The sequence below is a fragment of the Leucoraja erinacea genome, chromosome 1 (genome assembly GCF_028641065.1).
Source record: "Leucoraja erinacea ecotype New England chromosome 1, Leri_hhj_1, whole genome shotgun sequence".
NCBI lineage: Eukaryota > Metazoa > Chordata > Chondrichthyes > Rajiformes > Rajidae > Leucoraja > Leucoraja erinaceus.
The window spans coordinates 6,026,389-6,048,196 of record NC_073377.1 but is presented as its reverse complement, the minus strand read 5'-3'; positions in this window follow the sequence as shown (position 1 = coordinate 6,048,196).

Here is a 21,808-nt window from a genome sequence, read left to right as displayed (position 1 = left end):
GTATGTCCACACTGTATGAGCCTATGATTCTAAAGCTATTGCAGTTTCGAAGCATTATGCAGCCTATAGTATAATGTTTACATTCTTTGTATAAAAGACTTACCCCACGCATCTCCTTTAAACTATGCCCCCTCTTATTTTAAAGCTGGGCCCTCCAGCCTTTGACATTTCCACCCTGGAAAATGTGAATTCTGACTGTCCACTCTCTCTAATACTCTCATAATTTTATATACTTTGATCAGGAAAGGGAAGTAGAGGAGAGAAAGCAAATTTCTCCAGAGATGCTGCCTGACCCACTGGGTTATTCCATCATTTTGTGCCTGGTTTTCATTGTACACATGACAATAATAAACTAAACTGAAGGGTCTCGACCTGAAACGTCACTCATTCCTTCTCTCCAGAGATGCTGCCTGTCCCGTTGAGTTACTCCAGCTTTTTGTGTCTATCTTCGATTTAAACCAGCATCTGCTGTTCCTTCCTATAGGAATATAAATGTGGAAGGTTTTAAGTGGAAGGACTAGTACTTACATATAACATAGAGCATAGAACACAGAACAGCACAGCACAGGAACGGACCCCATAACATTTGTAGGTACGTTAACTTGGTTTGTGGCCAAGTTAAACTGATCTCATCTGCCTGTACATGATCCCTATCCCTCTATTTCTTGCACTTCCTTGTGCCTATCTAAAAGCCTCTTAAACATCACTATCATTTCTACCTCCACCACTGGCGCTGGAAATGCGTTCCAGGCCCCACCACTCTCTGTGTAAAACACTTGCCCCGCACAACTCCATTAAATCTTTCCCCTCCACTATGCCCTCTGGTGTTGCTCATTTCCACCCGAGGAGAAAGGTTCTGACATTCTACGCACTCTTTGCCTCTCACAATTTTATATACTTCTATCTAGTCTCCCCTCTATTCCTTGCACTTCCATGTGCCTATAGAAAAGCCTCATAAAAGCCACCATCTAATGTATGTGCCGGCTATGATGCCAATTTAAACTACACATTGGTCCACACGTTGTCACTATCCCTCCCTTCCCTGCCTGTTCATGTGTCTAAATGCCTTCCCATTTATAAGATGTGATTGTCTAGAATATCAAGCTGACTCCCTGCAAGGAGTCCAGTCTAACTCTACACAAGCTGCACATGTCTAATGATCTGTCCTGGGCCCAGCACATACAATGAAAGCATTCTGGTGTTCCGTTCGGTTCTGGCGTCCGGCTGCGGCCCGACTCGGGGCTGAGGCGGCGTTCCGGCGGCGGCAACCCAACTTTGGAGGTTCGGCCACAGGCCCAGTGGACGACATCGTCGTGAGCTCGCAGGTCACAGGTTGGTGACCTGTTTTTCCGGAGCTCCCGCGGCAACAGCTTCGTCCGCTGGACTGGAGGGCGGCAGCTTCAGCAGCTTCGACCGCCCCGGGCCGCGGAGTTTGAACCGGCACGTTCGCGGAGCACGGTTGAGCCGCGGGACTTACTTACCATCACCCGGCGGGGTCACAACATCGGAGGCCTGGTTCGCCTCAATGCAGAGGGAGAACAAGGAGGGAAGAGACAAAGACTTAATATTTTTGCCTTCCATCACAGTGAGGAGGGGGTCTGGTGAACTCACTGTTGTGGATGTTAAATTTGTGTTTATTGGGTGCTTTGTTATTTTATTATACGTATGACTGCAGGCACGAAATTTCGGTCAGACCGAAAGGTCTGAATGACAATAAAGTTTCCAAGATCCCAGATTCCAAGAAAGGTCATCAATGTCTCTAATTCCTCAGATATATAAAGAGATTCAGCATGTCACTGAAAACTCTATCAAACTGTGTCTACTTGGTAACTTTGTAAGCGCCCTTATGTGGTGACTATTTGCATATCTTGGGTATGCAAACAAAGAAAGCCACTGGGAATTGTCACATGTGGATACCATATTGTATTCATTCATTCAAACTGTGGAAGGCTTACTGACTGGTCATAACACCTCTTGGTGGAAACTCAAATACCCAAGAATGAAGGAACCTGCAGAAAGCGGTGGGCACCATAGAAAGCATTTTATCTACAAATGAACAAATTAATAAGTTTATTGGCCAAGTATTGACATACAAGGAGTTTGCCTTGGTGCTCCAACCACAAGTGACAACATGACATACAGTGAAAGTTAGGAATGGCACATAAAACATAAAACATTATTAATAAAACATTATTATGAGCCGTAGAAAGCATTTTATCGGGGTGTACCACAGCTTGGTTTGTGAACAGCTCCATCCAAGACTGCAAGAAATTGCAGCCAATAGTTGACGCAGCCCAGACCATCACACAAACCAACCTCCCTTCCATTGAAGGTACACAAAAATGCTGGAGAAGCTCAGCGTGTTAGGAGCGAAGGAAATAGGCAATGTTTCAGGCAAAAACCCTTCTTCAGACTATGTGAAGGTGGGGGGAAGTAGCTTCGGAGGGAGGAGGAGAACTTCTTTAAAGTTGGCATATCTTGAGGAGGTTTCGCAATGGAGTAGACAAAATGTTTAAGAAGGAACTGCAGATGCTATTCATACCTCACGCAGGCTTTACCTTGCACTCAACGTTGTTCCTTTATTATGTATCTACACACTGTAAATGGATCGATTGTAATCGTGTATTATCTTTCTGCAGACTGGTTGGCACGCAACAAAAGCTGTACACTGTACCTTGGTGCACGTGACAATAAACTAAACTGAACTGAAATTGCCTGTTGCATCGCGGATATTGATCTCCCCACCCGTGAAGGGGCCTACAGGGGGCGCTGTGTCAATAAGCCAGTTAATGTCATCAAAGACCCACACTATCCTGGTTACAGCCTCAGCACTGTTACCATTGGGAGGAAAATAAAGGAGCCTGAGAATTGAGACCTTCGTGCTTAGGGATACAACGTGGAAACAGGGCGTATGTGTAGGAAGGAACTATGTGTAGGGCGGCACGGTGGCGCAGCGGTAGAGTTGCTGCCTTACAGCGCTTGCAGTCCCCGAGACCCAGGTTTGATCCCGACTGCTGATGCTGTGTGTACGGAGTTTGTACATTCTCCTCATGATACTACGCGAGGTTTCTCTGAGATATTTAGGTTCCTCTAACACTACAAAGGTAGACTGGCTTGTTAAAAATAAAAATTATCCCCAGTGTGTATAGGATAGTGTTAATATGCGGGGATCGCTGGTCGGTGTGGACCCGGTGGGCCGAAGGGCCTGTTTCCGCGCTGTATCTCTAAACTAAACTAAAGTAATACTACAGGTGCTGATTGAGGCCGGAGATAGACACAAAATGCTGGAGTCACTCAGTGGCCCAAAGAGCCCTCACCGACCATCGATCACCCGTACGTAAATTCTATGTCATCCCATTTTCACATCCCACACCAGGGGAAATTTACAGAAGTCAATTGACATGAGAACCTGCATGCCTTTGGAATGTAGGAGGAAACCGGATCATCTGGAGAAAACCCATATCCTTCAACCTCTTCTATCTGTGCCTGTCTGTGTCTTTTATATGCTGTTATAGTATCTGCCTCAACTACCTCCTCTGGTAGCTCATTCCATTTATCCACTGTGTGAAAATATTGCCCCTCGGGTTTGTATAAAATATTAAACCTCTCGTCTTAAACCTATCTCCTCTACTTCTTGATTCCCCTACCCTGGGTAAAGGATTTCTCCAGAATTCAGAGAATTTGGAGTTCAGTGGTGCAGCAGTAGAGTTGCTGCCTCACAGCACCAGGGACCCGGGTTCAATCCTGACCATGGGTGTCGTCTCTACGGACTTTGTACATTCTCCCTGTGACTGCGTGTGATTTTCACTGGGTGCTCCAGTTTCCTCCCACACTCCAAAGACGTACAGGTTTGTAGGTTAATTGGCTTCTGTAAATTGTCCCTAGTGTGCAGGATAGAACTATTGATCGCAGTTCGGCATGGGCTTGATGGGCCGAAGGGTCTGTGTCCACGCTGTATCTCTAAACTAAACTAAGCCTAGGCACTGACAAGAAGGACAGTAAAGTTTTAGTTTAGTTTTGTTGTCACGTGTACCGAGATACAGTGAAAAGCTTTTGTTGCATGCTAACCAGTCAGCAGAAAGGCATGGTTACAATTGATCCATTTACAGTGTATAGATACATGATAAGGGAATAACGAATAAATGCATTAAGAAAATACTTCAAGGTCGGGGATGAGAGCAGATGGCACCAATTATAGAGATAATGCTGATACAGGTTTATGAATCCAATGGCCTTCTTCAGCAGTTTAATATAAATGATTTATTAAATATGCTGTAGCCATGGGGCACTGACGTCAAGAAGAAATGATAACCCACCTGGGATACAGATTCAACTGAAGCTTTCGAAGGAGAATTGAGTGAAGCTCCAAAAATTAAAGGTGATGACAAAAAAATGTGAGGAACGTAATTACCGCACAGCCCCTGAATGATGTTCATGTGTAGGAAGGATCTGCAGGTGCTGGTTTAGAAACATAGACATATAAAATGCAGGAGTAGGCCATATGGCCCTTCGAGCCAGCATTCATTAGAATCATGGCTGAAAATCCAAAATCAGTACCCTGTTCCGGCTTTCTCCCAATATCTCTTGATTCCATTGGCCCCAAGAGCTATATCTCTCTCTCTTGAACACATCCAATGAATTGGCCTCCACTGCCTTCTGTGGCAGAGAATTCCACAGGTTCACAACTCTCTGGGTGAAAAGGATGATTCTCCTCATCTCAGTCCTAATGGTTTAAACTGAAGATAGACGCAAAATGCTGGAGTAACTCAGCGGGACAGGCAGCATGAATGGTCTGAATAAGGGTCTCGACCCAAAACGTCACCCATTCCTTCTCACCAGAGATAGTGCCTGACCAACTGAGTTACTCCAGCATTTTGCATTTCCCTTAAGAATGCTCCACTGATGGCCTATGCCACTTTCCTACCCATCTCCATAAGCTTTGACTTTCTATCTGCCTCGGCCTTCAACATCCAGTGGATCCACATCCAGTTTGGTTTAGTTTAGTTCATTATTGTCACATGAACTGGGGTACAATGAAATGCTAGGCCCATGATTCTGGAGAAACTCAGCGGGTCAGGCAGCATCTCTAGAGAAAATAAACCATTTTCTCCAGAGATGCTGCCGGACCGACTGAGTTGCTCCAGCATTTTGTGTCTATCGCAGGTATTATCACAAAGTTTAAGAAACATTTAGACAGGTGCATGGATAGGGCAGGTTTTGAGGGATGTGGGCCAAACATAGGCGGCACGGTGGCGCAGTGGTAGAGTTACTGCCTTACAGCTCCAGTGATCTGAGACCCTAAAGGGCCTGTCCCACCAGCATGCGACTCCATGCGGCAAGTGCGACCTAAAGGGCTGGTCCCACCAGCATGCGACTGCATGCGGCAAGCGCGACCTAACTTGGCCGCTTGAGCCGTACGGCCTCGCGGGGCCGGTCCCACTTTGATCGCCGGAGCCGTATAGAGTTGTGCGGCGCTGATCCCGACATCGCGCGGGGCTCCAAAAAACTGACCAGGTTCAAAAATTCAGCGCGGAAACGGCCTGCCGGACCGCAGCCGCCTCAACGCCGTACGCCCGTCAGACTTCGCTAGAACTTCACGTCACTCTTTCGACCTCCGTGTGTACGCCGTTGAGGTGGCTGCAGGCTTTAGGTCACGCTTGCCGCATGGAGTCACATGCTCGTGGGACAGGCCCTTTACTATGGGTGCTGTCTGTACAGAGTTTGCACGCTCTCCCCGTGACCTGCGTGTGTTTATTCCGGGCACTCTGGTTTGCTCCCACACTCCAAAGATGTCCAGGTTCGTAGGCTAATTGGATTGGCATTGATGTAAATTGTCCCCAGTGTGTAGGATAGTGCTTGTGTCTGGGGATACACTATGATATAACACAGACTCGGTGGGGTGGGGTGAGCAGCCTGTTTTCATGCTGTATCTCTAAACTAAACTAAACTAAATCTGCCTTGGCTCCGCATGGCTCTGATGTGACTCCGCATCCAGTTTAGTTTAGTTTATTATTGCCATGTGCACTATGAAAAGCCAGGCACAAAATGCTGGAGTAACTCAGCGGGTCAGGCAGCATCTCCGGAGAAAATTGTTTTCCCTCCTCTATTTTCCTTTCCTGATCAAAGTATATAAAATTATGGGAGGCATAGATAGGGTGGACAGTCAAAACCTTTTTTTCCAGGGTGGAAATGTCAAAGACAAGAGGGCATAGCTTTAAAGTGCGAGGGGGCAAAGTTTAAAGGAGATGTGTGGGACAGATGGGGATTCAAGATTTTGGTGGTACAAAGAGTGGTGGCATTTGAATTTTTTGGATGGAACGCATTGCCAGTGGTGGTGAGACCTTACCTTGGCAGTGCATTGTTGTCCATGAATGCACCATACTGTATTTTTCTGTTCTTATACTCCATTAGTATAAAAATCTTATATGGCATTGTCACGACCGAGGTTTTTGGATAGGAGTGCACATGGATACATGAAAAGGAATAGGTTTAGTGCGTATCTAAAGGATTAAGTGCAGGGAGTGATGTAGATTGGTCCTTACCTCTGGCATGTATTATTTTTTTTGTCAGGGACATGTAGTTTTTGTTATATTTTTATGTTGTGTGTGAAGGGCCTGTCCCCATTCTATGGACTTTTCTGTTCTCATATTGGGGCCGCAACGAGGAGCGGCCTCCATTAGTAAAAACTGAACTCACCTCATATGCAAACAGTAAAAGGATTGCCGCTGCCGTTGCTGCTGAATAGCTGCTGCTGCTGCTGCCGCTTGTGCACGTTGCTGCTGACTGGAGGTACCATGAATGGCGGCACCTGGAGCCCGCGGATTTTGTTTCGGGGGCTCCTGCAACGGTGACTTCACCCTTCAGCAGAATACATGCCCCGTACAATCGAGCTGTCCACCAGTGTGCGAGATACATGATAAAGGGAATAGCGTTTAGTGCAAGATAAAGTCCAGTAAAGTCCGATTAAAAATAGTCTGAGGGTCTCCAGTGATGTAGATCGTAGTTCAGGATTGATCTCTAGTTGCCAATAGGATGGTTTAGTTGCCTAATAACAGCTGGGAAGAAACTGTCCCTGAATCTGGAGGTGTGGGTTTTCACACTTCTATAGTATTTACATTTATACCAAGCCAATTAACCTACAAACCTGTAAAGGGCCTGTCCCACCAGCATGCGATTGCATGCGTCTAGCGCGACCAAACGGAAGCGGAGTTCACGCTGAGTTCTCGCTAAGTTCGCGGTAAATACGCGCTAAGTACATGGCAAGTACGCGCAAAGTTCGCGCAAAGATTGAGCATGACGTAATTTACGTCAAAGCAGATGGCACCAATTATAGAGATAATGCTGATACAGGTTTATGAATCCAATGGCCTTCTTCAGCAGTTTAATATAAATGATTTATTAAATATGCTGTAGCCATGGGGCACTGACGTTAAGAAGAAATGATAACCCACCTGGGATACAGATTCAACTGAAGCTTTCGAAGGAGGATTGAGTGAAGCTCCAAAAATTAAACGTGATGACAAAAAATATGAGGAATGTAATTACCGCACAGCCCCTGAATGATGTTCATGTGTAGGAAGGATCTGCAGATGCTGGTTTAGAAACATAGACATATAAAATGCAGGAGTAGGCCATACGGCCCTTGGAGCCAGCATTCAATATGAACATGGCTGATCATCCAAAATCCGTACCCCATTCCGGCTTTCTCCCAATATCTCTTGATTCCATTGGCCCCAAGAGCTATATCTAATTCTCTCTTGAACACATCCAATGGTTTCGGCCTCTACCAGCTCTTTGCTCCGACGTCTCGTGATGCGTAGGTGCAAGGGGATGGACTACTGTAAGGTGTGCGTACAACTGAGGCAGGCTCCCGGGAGTGCATTTATATTTACTGTCACTATTATGCTACACACTGGGATCATGAGAGCTACAATACCTGTCCCATTCAATAATCATCAGCTGTGAAGAACAGCGGCTCGTTCATTCAGCGCAGCTTCAGTGAATGATGCAATGACAAACCTCACAATCTACGTTAACAGCTGTGGTGCTTCTGCCCCCACCTGCCTGCTGTCACCAAGTCTGTCCAGTCACTAATGTTTAAGCAGATTGCTTATGACAAATCATTTCACGGCTGCCTAGTCCCTTTGCTCCAAATTATTTGGTGGGATTTTTGTTTATTCTTCCTCTTTGCTGCAGTTGGCTGGAGGCTTCAACCAGGCAATTCATTTGTTTGTTTGTGAATATGTATGACTCAGGAGATGACTGATGGCAGCACTGTATAACATATATTTTCTATTTCCGAGTCTTTGACAACTTCAATGCTGTGGGGGTCAGGATGGAAACTTGTGGCTTGTGGTGGTGCAGAATTCAATTTACTCGTAAGACAGAAGGAAGGATTCTCCACGTGGAACACCTTTCTCAACCTCAGCGTCTCCCGCTGCACCTCATCGCCAGCAAAGGCCATCTGACATGTGCTCACGGTTGCTAAGTGGAAGGTAGATACAAACTGCAGGAGTAACTAAGTGAGACAGGCAGCATCTCCGGAGAGAAGGAATGGATGACTTTTCAGGTCGAGACCCTTCTTCAGATTGAGAGTCAGGGGAGAGGGAAACAAGAGATATACTTTACCCATTGTCCTCCTGATTAATTTTACTGTGTGTATACCTCACTGTCACTTTCCCCTCGCCAATAATGAACCATTCTACATTTCCTTGATCATCCTCTGCTTTGATTTGTTGTTTTCACACCTTAGAGAGGCACACTGTCAAAGGGTCTCCTATGAGCTAGATAGTAGTTCAGCACTGCTCACTAGTTGTTGGTAGAATGGTCCAGTTGCCTGATAACAGCTGGGAAGAAACTGTCCCTAAATCTGGAGGTGTGCATTTTCACACTTCTATACCTTTTGCCCAATGGGAGAGGGGAGGAGGAGTGTCCAGTGTGTGACTCATCCTTGATTATGCTGCTGGCCTTGCCGAGGCAGCGTGAAGTGTAAATGGAGTCAGTTTTCTGACTTTGTGCACTGACCAATGATGGCAAGCGTACTATATTCCTCTCTACCACACAATCGACTTGTATTACAACTTTCACGTAGTCACAGACTTGTTTCCCCTGTATATCAATGCTGTTAAAGGTCTTGCCATACATTATATCCATCCTACCATCCTATGGCAACCAGAGAGCAATCCTGATCTACTATCTACCTCATTGATAACCTTTGGACTATCTTTGATCGGAATTTACTGGCCTTACCTTGAACTGCGAGGAGGATGCTATGAGAATGCAGGATGGATTGGACAGGTTGGGGGAGTGGGCAGATGCATGGCAGATGAAGTTTAAAGCGGATATATGTGAGGTTATCCACTTTGGTAAAAAAACAGAAAGGCTAATTACTATCTAAATGGCGTCAAGTTGGGAAAAGGAGAAGTACAACGGGATCTGGGGGTCCTTGTTCATTATTCTATGAAAGTAAGCATGCAGGTACAGCAGACAGTGAAGAAAGCAAATGGCATGATGGCCTTTATAACAAGAGGAATCGAATATAGGAGCAAAAAGGTCCTTCTGCAGTTGTATAGAGCCCTAGTGAGACCACACCTGGAATATTGTGTGCAGTTTTTGGTCCCCTAATTTGAGGAAGGACATTCTTGCTATTGAGGCAGTGCAGCGTAGGTTTGCAAGGTTAATGCCCAGGATGGCGGGACTGTCATATGCTGAGAGAATGGAACAGCTGGGTTTGTACACTCTGGAGTTTAGAAGGTTGAGAGAGGATCTTATTGAAACATATAAGATTGTTAAAGGTTTGGACATGCTGGAGACAGGAAACATGTTCCCGATGTTGGGGGAGTCCAGAACCAGGGGCTACAGTTTAAGAATAAGGAGTTAGCCATTTAGAATGGAGACGAGGAAACACTTTTTCGCACAGAGAGTGGTTAGTCTGTGGAATTCTCTGCCTCAGTGGAGGCAGGTTCTCTGGATGCTTTCAAGAGAGAGCAAAATAGGGCTCTTAAAAATAGCAGAGTCAGGGGATATGGGGAGAAGTCAGGAACGGGGTACTGATTGAGGATGATCAGCCATCATCATATTGAATGGCGGTGCTGGCTCGAAGGGCTAAATGGCCTACTCATGCAACTATTGTCTATTGTCTAACCTTTATTCCCTTATCATGTATCTGTAAACTGCGAATGGCTCGATTGTAATCATGTATTGTCTTTTTGCTGATTAGTTAGCATTAGTTAGACAGCATTAGTTAGACAGCATTTTGAAACAGTAATCCATGCCTTCATCACGTCTCGGCTGGATTACTGTAACACACTTTATTTTGGAGTTAGCCAATCTTCCCTTGCACGTCTCCAGTTGGTTCAGAATGCTGCTGTTCGCCTTTTAACTGGAACACGTAAGAGGGAGCACATAACGCCTATTCTGGCCTCCCTCCACGGGCTGCCTGTGTACTTTAGAGATCATTTTAAGATTATTTTATTTGTTTTTAAATCTTTAAATGGTCTCGCCCCGCCTTACCTCTCTGAGCTGCTTCATCCCTACGCTCCTGCTCGGTGCCTCAGGTCAGCTGATCAGCTGCTCCTGGAGGTACCGAGGTCTAAGCGGAAGCTCAGAGGGGATAGAGCCTTCTCTGTTGCTACTCCGACATTATGGAATACTCTACCTTTGCACATTAGACAGGCCCCTTCACTGTCCATTTTCAAAACTAGTCTTAAAACCCTTTTCTATTCCTTAGCTTTCGCCCCTGCAGGAGACTTTGCTCTTGGTTTAGTGTTTCTATTATTGTTTTTTATTGTTTTTACTGTCTTTTAATGTTGTTATTGTTTTGTTTTATGTTTATGATTAGTCATGTACAGCACTTTGTTGCAACAGTGGTTGTTTTTAAAGTGCTCTATAAATAAAGTTCAGTTCAGTTCAGTTAGCACGCAACAAAAGATTTTCACTGCACCTCGGTACATGTGACAATAAACTAAACTGAAGTAAACTGAAGTAAACTGAACTGATATACTTTCTCCATACATTCAACCTCTCAACGTGCAACTCCTCACAATTTATTGGATTAAACTCCATCTGAAGGAGACAAGCAACCACCATCCCATGGCCGTCCGAAGGGGGGGTACGTTGGGTGCGACCGCACCCCCCTTTTTTTCCCCCTAAGAAAAAATCACCAAAAAAAAAAAAAAAACGGAAAAAAATATCAACGTTTCCACTTTGGAAATGGCCAGTTCTCTGTTCTTCCGTCGCCGGGCAAGAGTGGCTGAATCTGAACCCAACGGCTGTAACCTGAATACCAGACGCCGCTGCAGCGGAGCCCGCTCCCCTCGCCTCCCACCGCCGCCGGGGCCCAAGCCATCTTCCCCCCACACCACCCCCGCTGACCGCCGCTGGGCCCACGCCATCCCCGCTGGGCCCACGCCATCCCCGCTGGGCTCATGCCACCCCCATTGGGCCCACTCCAACCCTGCTGGACTCATGCCACGCCCGCTGGGCCCACGCCAGACTCGCTGGGCCCACGCCACCCCCGCTGGGCCCATGCCACCCCCGCTGGGCCCACACCACCCCCGCTGGGCTCATGCCACCCCCCATTGGGCTCATGCCACCCCTGCTGACCTCCGCTGGGCCCACGCCATCCTCGCTGGGCCCACACCACCCCCGCTGACCTCCGCTGGGTCGACGCAACCCTCGCTGACCCCCCCTTGGTTCACGCCACCCCCTGGATCCACGCCACCCTCGCTGACCCCCGCTGGGCCCACACCACCTCCGCTGGGCCCACGCCACCCCAGCTGGGCCCACGCCACCACTATTGTCCTTATACCCCAAAAGGTAAGGATTACTGGTCTTAATGACTACAGGCCTGCCGCACTGATCTCTGTAGTCATGAAGACCGTTGAAAGGCTTGTGCTGGCCAAGCTGAAAAATATCACAATCCCTCTGCTGGACCCTCTGCATTTTGCATATTGGGCCAATAGATCTGTGGATGATGCAGTCAATCTGGGCCTGCACTTCATCCTCCAGCAGCTAGACCGCCTATGTGAGGAACCTATTCTTTCAGTCTGAAGAAGGGTTTTGGCCCGAAACGTCACCTATTTCCTTCGCTCCATAGATGCTGCTGCACCCGCTGAGTTTCTCCAGCATTTTTGTGTACCTTCGATCTTCCAGCATCTGCAGTTCCTTCTTGAACCTATGCGAGGATTTTGTTTTATTGATTTTAGCTCTGCATTCAACACCATTGTGCCAGAGCTGTGAATTGACTGTGCCTGAACCCCTCTGTCGGTGGATCACCAGCTTTCTGACAGACAGGAAGCAGCATGTGAGGTGGGAAAGCATATCTCGGACCCGCAAACGCTCAGCAAGATGCGTACTCTCCCCTCTCCTCTACTCTCGCCACACCAAATTACTGCACCTCCACTGACACCTCTGTCAAGCTTCTCAAGTTTGCGGATGACACAACCCTGATTGGACTGATCTAGGATGGGATCTCTGTACTCTTTTCAGTTTGACATCTTTCCTATAACATGGTGCCCAGAACTGAACCGGAAGAGGCGGCGCTATGAAAACGGTTGTGGCTCGCCTGCAGTCTGTCTATTTTTACTTTTTTGTGTTGTTTTTTTTGTCTTGTTCAGTTAAACTTTTGGTTATTAGGTTGTGTTATGTGTGTGTGGGGGGGGGGGGGGGGGGGGGGGGGGGTGAAACAGGGCTTTCTGTCTCTCCCTTCAGGGAAATGCGACTTTCTTGTCGTATCCTCCTTCTCTTCCCCCGTCTGCACTGAGGCCTAATGGCGGAACTGGTGGCCTCCAACCTGCGACTGACCTCGAGGATCTGGAGGTAGAGCCAGCCAGGACTTACCAACGCGAGGCTGGCCGTCTTTGAGCTGCGGTGGCGTTCGGGCAGCGGCACGACTCGGCGCTCCGGTGAGGGTGGACGATGCGGTGCTGAGACACTCCTGTGAAGGCGGCCCGGCTCCTGGCTGGAAGGCGCTCCCGTGGGGGCAACCCGGTGCGGGGCTGAGACGCTCCCGTGGGGGCAGCCCGGCTCCCGGCTGGAAGGCGCTCCCGTGGGGGCAACCCGGTGCGGGGCTGAGACGCTCCCGTGTGGGCAGCCTGGTGTGGGGCTGAGACGCTCCCGTGTGGGCAGCCTGGTGCGGGGCAGAGACGGTGCTCCGGCGGCTGTGGCGACGTTCTGGCGGCGGTGACCTGAATCCGGGGCTCGGCCGTGGGCCAGTGGATGACATCGTTAGGAGCTCGCAGGTCATAGGCTGGTGCCTGTTTTCCAGAGCTCCTGCGGGAACAGCTGCATCCGCTGGACTGGAGAGCGGCTGCTTCGACCACCCCCGGGCCGCGGAGCTTGAACCACGCGACTGACTTACCATCGCCCGGTGGGGTATCGTCACAGCACAGAGGGAGAAGAGGAGGGAAGAGACAGCAACCCTATGACTTTTTGCCTCCATCACAGTGAGGAGGTGCTTGGTGAACTCACTGTGGTGGATGTTAATTTGTGTTTATTGTGTGTTGTTTATTATTACATGTATGGCTGCAGGCAACGACATTTTGTTCAGACCGAAAGTTCTGAATGACAAATAAAGGATTCAATTCAATTCAAAAACACAATATTCTAAATGCGGTCTCACCAAAGTCTTATACAACTGCAACATGACCTCCCAACTTCTATGATCAATACTTTGACTGATGATGGCCAAAGTGCCAAAATACTTTTTGACCACCTGATATACCTGCGACACGTCCTCCAAGGAACCATGCAACCATCAACCATTCCTCTGCCCACCTGGCCAATTGATCCAGATCCTGCTGCAATCTTTCACAACCATCTTCACTATCTGCAAAACCACTCACTTCTGTGTCATCAGCAAACTTGCTAATCTTGCCCTGTTCTGTGACATTTCACAGAGTGCTGGAGTAACTCAGCGGGCCAGGCTGAGTATAGAAGTTGGGAGGTCATGTTGCATCCCAGAGTACATAAGGAAGTAGCCCCAGAAATAGTGGATGCATTAGTGATAATTTTTCAAAACTCTTTAGATTCTGGAGTAGTTCCTGAGGATTGGAGGGTAGCTAATGTAACCCCACTTTTTAAAAAAAGGGAGGGAGAGAGAAAACGGGGAATTATGGACCAGTTAGTCTAACGTCGGTAGTGGGGAAACTGCTAGTCAGTTATTAAGATGTTAAGTCTGACACACTTGTAACTTTACTTATTGTTTAATGATCACTCACGTTAAACACATTCCAGCACTGACTACTAGCAGTCTATAACCATGCTGGAACCAAGAGAGGGAGGGAGAGATAGAGAGAGTTATTATACTTGATAACTAAGGCGTGGTTAGTGGTACTGAGGTAGCTATATTATTGGTTGCATGCATGGACCATCTACATCCTTCCCCATATAAATCAAAACAGAATTAGAGCCGTGGCAATGTAACGGCACAGGGCATGAGAGTTTAAGCAAAGTCGCCATAGCGAACAGGCGGCTTAACAATGCGACCCGAACGCGTGTGTACAATACCTTCCCCCCCCCATCGGAAAGAAGAGAAGGCGTAGCGGAGGCAGGCGAGAAGGTTAAAGTAGGATCAAGCACAGTCGAAGCTGGAAAAGCAGGAGGGGGAGGTGAACTCAGAGGAGGTGAAGAGACTCGACCAAAACCAGGCGGCTGAGGAGGAGGAGAATGCAACAGCGGTGGGGTAAGTGGCATGTGGGGAACAGCAGGGAGATCGGCAGTGACAGGCTGGAACGGCAATGGAGGAGCATCAGGACCCGCAGGTGCAGGCTTCGGCTCGTTCACGGCCAGTAGGTGTTGACGTCTCTGGCGATAGACAGTCCCTTCGTAGTCCACCAGGTAAGATCTTGGGGAGTCAGCCACACCGACCACGGTTGCGAGGCGGGAATAGCCGGTGGTAGAGTGCATCCGAACGACTTGGCCTGGCAGTAGAGGAGACAGGGGGCAGCAGGACTTATCATGCGAACGTCATTGGCTTTCATGCTTCTGGTCAATCTGCTGTTGGACAGTGGCAGGCTCAAGCACTTTGGGTAGCAGGGCTTGTTGGGCGATTTGCATGGGTGGTCTTGTCATCCTCGACATCAGACGCTGGGCAGGGGAACCCATGGCTGGGTCCCGGGAGATGTTTCGTAGGTTGAGTAAGCCTAGGTAGAAATCGCAATTGGACAGGCGCGACTGCTCCAGCAGAGCCTTAGCACTCCGCACAGCCCGTTCACCAAGGGCCATTACTCTGTGGATACTCAGGGCTGCTGGTGTAGTGATGAAAGTTCCACCTGGCGGTGAAAGCCTTGAATTCGGCGCTAGTGAATTGCCGGCCGTTGTTGGTCTGCAAGCGGACAGGGGCACCAAAAGTTGCGAAGTGCTTGCGCAGCTTGCTGATGACCATCTCGGAGGTGATGGAGGGAAGTATGTCCACCTCGAACCAGTTGGAGTACGAGTCGACAGGGACGAGGAACTGCTTGCCCCGCCATTCGAATATGTCGGCAGCCAGCGATGTCCAGGGCATGGTAGGCGCCGGCTGCTGCAAAAAAGGCTGGCGCTGCTGGTGTGGGGCAAGGTTGTTGCAGGAGGGACAGGAGGACACTGTCGCTGATGTATTTGGCCATACCGGGCCAGTAAAATTGTCCTTGGGCATGAAAAATGGTAGCATCGACCCCGGGATGACCACTGTGGGCAGCATTGGAGTATAGATCGTAGAGGGAGGCTGGGACTATGACTTTGTGGTCCTTGACGATGACACCGTCTTGGATCACCAGTTCATCACGGACGAGGAAGAAAGGTTGGGCACCCGACGGCAAAGTGGTGCGCCTGTCGGGCCACCCGCGCTTGATAACGGCTGCGAGCTGCTGCAATGCAGTTCAGCGGCGGTGTGCACAGTCAGGCACTGTAGCTGCTTGGTTGGGCCAAAGTTGCCGTTCAATACCAGCAGGTCCTCCTGCTTGTAGGGGTGGGAGGCTAGTGGGGCACGAGACAGGGTGTCAGCCACATGCATCTCAGTGCCCTTCTTGTAGACGATGTTGAAATCAAAATGCTGGAGCTGCAGCATCATGTGTTGCAGCCTGGCGTGGACAATATTTATCGGTTTGTTGAGGATAGTCACTAATGGCTGGTGGTCCTTTTCGATTGTGAATTTGCTGCCGAAGAGGAAGTCTTTGAACTTGGGGCAGGTGGACACCACCGCCAGAAGCTCCTTCTTGATCTGAGCATACCGTTGCTCCGTGTCGGTCATGGTCCGAGAGGCATACGAGACCGGTAACAGTGATCCATTGTCATAGAGCTTCAGGCAGGCAGCACCTAGTCCAAAACGAGAGGCATCGCAGGTAACAACAATGGGACGGCACAGATCAAATAATTTTAAGGTCGGGGTGCAGGTCAACTTGGACTTCAGCCATTCAAAAGCCTGCTGGTGTTGTGGAAACCAGGACCAGGCAGTGTCCTTTTTTGTTAGCTGCCTCAGGGGCGAGCTTAGTTCACTGAGATTGGGGATGAACTTCCCCAGGTAGTTGACCATGCCCAGGAATCGCTGCAAGCTGAGGACGTCGGAGGGGGCTGACATCTGGGAGATTGCATTTGTCTTTTGCGGGTCGGGCTTCAGACCGTTAGAAGTGAAGATATGCCCGACGTAAGGCACTTCGGATACGCGGAACCTGCATTTTTTTTTGTTCAGTTTCAAATTGATCAGTCGGGCCCGGTCCAGGACCCGACGGAGGTTCCTGTCATGTTCGGCAGTATTCTTTCCCGTAGACCAGGATATCATCCGCGATGATGGCACACGGCATGCCAGCGAACAGCTGTTCCATGGACCGCTGAAACACCTCGCTGGCAGAGCTAATACCAAATGGCATCCGTAAGAACTTGAATCTGCCATATGGAGTGGCAAACGTCGTCAGGTCGGAGGATCGTTTGTCGAGAGGTATTTGCCAGAAAGAGCTCTTGGCATCAAGGACAGAGAAGACCGTGGCCTGACCGATTTGAGATGCAACGTCTTCCACGGTTCTCATAGGGTAGTGTGGTCGCCTTATCGCGAGGTTCAGGTCCTTCAGATTGATGCACACCCGTATCTCGTTCTTGTCCTTTTTCAGGGTGGCGACCATGGTGGAGACCCAGTCGGTGGGTTCGCTGACCGCTTCCAGCACTCCCATTGCAACCATGCTTTTCAGCATAGACTCAACTTTATCCTTCATAGCAAGGGATACTCTGTGTAGTGCACGGACCACGGGCACCACTTTCGGGTCGGTGGCGATTTTGTAAATGAGTGGTAGCTTGCCCAGCTGATTGTCGAACAGGTCCGGGTACTCAGACGTAGGATTCAGCAACACTTGCACTTCGTTGACGGTGTGGTCGAAGGACACCAGTCCTAGGTCCTGGCATGCCTGGTTGCCCAACACACAGTCATAGTCGAGAACATAGAACAGGAGAGGCCGCGATAACTTCTGCAGTACACAATTGAAAGTGGCTTTCCCCACAGGTTTCAGCACCTCACCCCCATAAGCATGTAAAGTCGAACGGTCTGCAGTCAGCAGCTCATTAAGTCTAATCTTCTTGAACAGGCTTGTTGACATAACATTGACCTTTGCCCCAGTATCGAGCTTAGCCGAGAAAGAATAATTGTTGACAGTAACGAGGACCGATGGTTCAGGGAGTAAAACAGGTGCGTGTAGGAGTGTGAATACACTGGCATCTCCTTGAGAACTAATTGGCTCGGAGTTGTGGGCAGTGTCGAGAGAGGACTGGGAACCAAACTCGTTATCGACTTGTACCAGGTTGTTTAATACTTGTCTAGAAGCTGGGGGAAGTTTCCCACAGGACCGGCAGGCAGCAGAGAAATAGTTAAATTTCTTGCAGGATTAAATTGCAGGATTTTCCATAAGCCGGGCACTGCAACTGCATAGAATGCACATAATTGCAATTGGGGCACTTTTTAACAACGTGAGCGCCGGGGGTTAGCTCGTCCGCGGCACAGGTCTATTGTAGTCTATTTTGGGGACGCGGTCTGTTGAGAAACGTTAGATTGATAGCTCGGCTATCGGACTCCCGCTGTCCAAACTGCGGGTCAACAACTTTGGCCAACCTGCATGAGTGCATGGCCACTGTCAGAGTAAGATCTGGCTTTCTCAGTAGCTCCGATCGCAACTTCTGATCCAGCATCCCCGTTACTAAAATGTCCCTAGTAAGCTGGTCAGTCATATTTTCAAATCGGCACCTCTGGGCGAGATAGCGCAGATCAGCAATAAAGCACTCAACTGGCTCATCAGGCTGTTGTTTCCACGTAAAGAATTTGGCTCGCTCTAAAATGCGGTTAGAGGGCAAGTCACAAATTTCAGCAAACTTCCGTAGCAAACATACCGGATCGTTGGCAGACTCCGCAGGTACTAGAACCTGATCGTTTTGCATCCTGGACCGCGGGATTGTAGGCAAAAGCAAGTGCTCTCCTCATGGCATCAGGACCGGCAAGGTTCAGCAGAAGAGATGCTTTGACGGCGTTGGGATCGTTACGGTGAACGATATTCATGTGGTGTGTGAAATCCAACTCAAAAGTCGCCCAGCGCTCCGCTATGTCGGCATCAAAGACAAGGGGCGAGGGTTTGCGGCACGAGGAGGCCATAGTGGTAAAGAGGTGCGAGATAAACACCGATAAAGCAACACTTATAAAGAAATAAAACCCGATGAACAGGAGGCGAGCGTTTTAACTATCTGACACCATGTAAAGAAGTTAAGTCTGACACACTAGTAACTTTACTAATTGTTTAAAGATCACTCAGGTTAAACACATTCCAGCACTGATTACCAGCAGTCTATAACCATGCTGGAACCAAGAGATGGAGGGAGAGATAGATAGAGAGTTATTATACTTGATAACTAAGGCGTGGTTAGTGGTACTGAGGTAGCTATATTAATGGTTGCATGCATGGACCATCTACAGGATAGCAGCACATTTGGGAAGTGGTGAAATCATTGGACAAAGTCAGCATGGATTTATGAAAGGTAAATCATGTCTGACAAATCTTATAGAATTTTTCGAGGATGTAACTAGGAGAGTGGATAAGGGAGAACCAGTGGATGTGTTATATCTGGACTTTCAGAAGGCTTTCGACAAGGTCCCACATAAGAGATTAGTATACAAACTTAAAGCACACGGTATTGGGGGTTCAGTATTGGTGTGGATAGAGAACTGGCTGGCAGACAGGAAGCAAAGAGTAGGAGTAAACGGGTCCTTTTCACAATGGCAGTGACTAGTGAAGTACCGCAAGGCTCAGTGCTGGGACCCCAGCTATTTACGATATATATTAATGATTTGGACGAGGGAATTGAATGCAACATCTCCAAATTTGCGGATGACACAAAGCTGGGGGGCAGTGTTAGCTGTGTGGAGGATGCTAGGAGGCTGCAATTGAATCTGAATCTGAATCTGAGCTTGGATAGGCTGGGTGAGTGGGCAAATGCATGGCAGATGCAGTATAATGTGGATAAATGTGAGGTTATCCATTTTGGTGGCAAAACCAGGAAAGTGTTATCTGAATGGTGGCCGATTAGGAAAGGGGGAGATGCAACGAGACCTGGGTGTCATGGTACACAAATCATTAAAGTAGGCATGCAGGTGCAGCAGTCAGTGAAGAAGGCGAATGGTATATTAGCATTCATTGCAAAAGGATTTGAGTATAGGAGCAGGGAGGTTCTACTGCAGTTGTACAGGGTCTTGGTGAGACGACACCTGGAGTATTGCGTACAGTTTTGGTCTCCTAATCTGAAGAAGGACATTCTTGCCATAGAGGGAGTACAGAGAAGGTTCACCAGACTGATTCCTGGGATGTCAGAACTTTCATATGAAGAAAGACTGGATAGACTCGGTTTGTACTCGCTAGAATTTAGAAATTGACGGGGGATCTTATAGAAACTTACACAATTCTTAAGGGGTTGGACAGGCTAGATGCAGGAAGATTTTTCCCGATGTTGGGAAGTCCAGAATAAGGGGTCACAGTTTAAGGATAAGGGGGAAATCTTTTAGGACCGAGATGAGGAAAACATTTTTCACACAGAGTGGTGAATCTCTGGAATTCTCTGCCACAGAAGGTAATTGAGGCCAGTTCATTGGCTATATTTAAGAGGGAGTTAGATTTGGCCCTTGTGGCTAAAGGGATCAGGGGGTATGGAGAGAAGGCAGGTACAGGATACTGAGTTGGATGATCAGCCATGATCATATTGAATGGCGGTGCAGGCTCGAAGGGCCGAATGGACTACTACTGCACCTATTTTCTATGTTTCTATGTGGCAGTTGCATAAGAAGTTGGTGAGGCGGCATTCAGAGTATTTTGTTCAGTTCTGGGCACCATGTTATAGGAAATATGTCATCAAACTGGAAATGGTATAGTGAAGATTTATGAGGATGTTGCCAGGACTAGAGAGACAGAGCTATAGGGAGAGGTTGAGTAGGCTGGGATTATTTCATGGAGCACGGGAGGATGAGGGATGATCTAATAGAGGTGTATAAAATAGTAAGATTAAACGAGAACCTACCAGTTTGAAGTTTGATCTGTATTTTATGATGAGTTACGATGAGGGATTACGTGAAGAGCCTGCTCAGCGCGCATGCGATGCATACTTCAAAGCAGCGGTGTGGAATCACAGATAGACACAGTTATTGAAGTAAACATAGTAAAGACAAGGAGACATCAGTTTATCAGTTTGACCCATATTATTGAGGGTGGGATCGGAGGGCACGTAATCCCTCATCGTAACTCCTCATAAAATACAGATCAAACTTCAAACTGGTAAGTTCTCGTTTAATCTTACTATTTTACTTCGTAGTCATGTGAGTGATTCCGTGAAGACTTCAAAGCTCTGTGATTTCAAACCGTGTAACAGTTCATACTTCACTCGCTGCCAAAGTCATTCGAGGGAGGAAGTATGTTATCGTAATCAACCATGAATCTGTTTGTAAAAACAATAATGGTGTTATTAACAACAACAAGACCAAATGCTCCTCCGGGCTTAAATTATATATTTTTTGTAGATTCTTTTTCTGCAAACGATACAGGTTCTGTCAGTGGTTTGTTATAAAAGTTTGGAACGTATACTCCCTAGACCACACTGCAGTCACCAGGATGTGGTCCATAGGCTCATCCATCCTCTTAGTTACTGACGTGGAAGCTGTCCTGGTGGAATAAGATTTATACACGTTAGTATTTACTCCAGCAACTCCCAGTACCTGCTTGAGCCACTAGAGATAGTTTAGCTCGTCACCTGACCATGAGGTTTCTTGTGGCTGACCCATAAGGCTTTTTCCTCTCCCTCGGTATTCCTTATTGTGTCGATGTAGATCTCTAAGTGGGTCATGACACATAAAATGTGGTTCAGGTGGGTATGCCCGGAATTTCATGACTGAACCTGATGTTCCTGGTCTGTTCTGTTTGGCCAGCCCTTGAATGGGAAATGTGACACTATCTGGTGTTATAACCATGTTGTCCAATCGCAGTAGATGGGAGAACTGGCTCTTTGTGTTGAGGTAATGCCACCAGCATGTCCATCTTCAGGGTAGGCTGTTCCAGGTGAGTGACCTGGCTGGTGATCATCCCCTAAGGTATGTCAGGATTTCACTGACATCCCAATTTGGGTGTACCTATTTCTGGGGAATGGATTGAATATACCTCTCCTGTATCTGATCACCAGTGAGTGGTACCCTTTACCCTGTTGTCGTGGTGCCCAAGTTGAGTAGGTTGACAGAACATTTCCTTCATCAGATTCAGATTCAGATTCAATTTAATTGTCATTGTCAGTGTACAGTACAGAGACAACGAAATGCATTGATTTT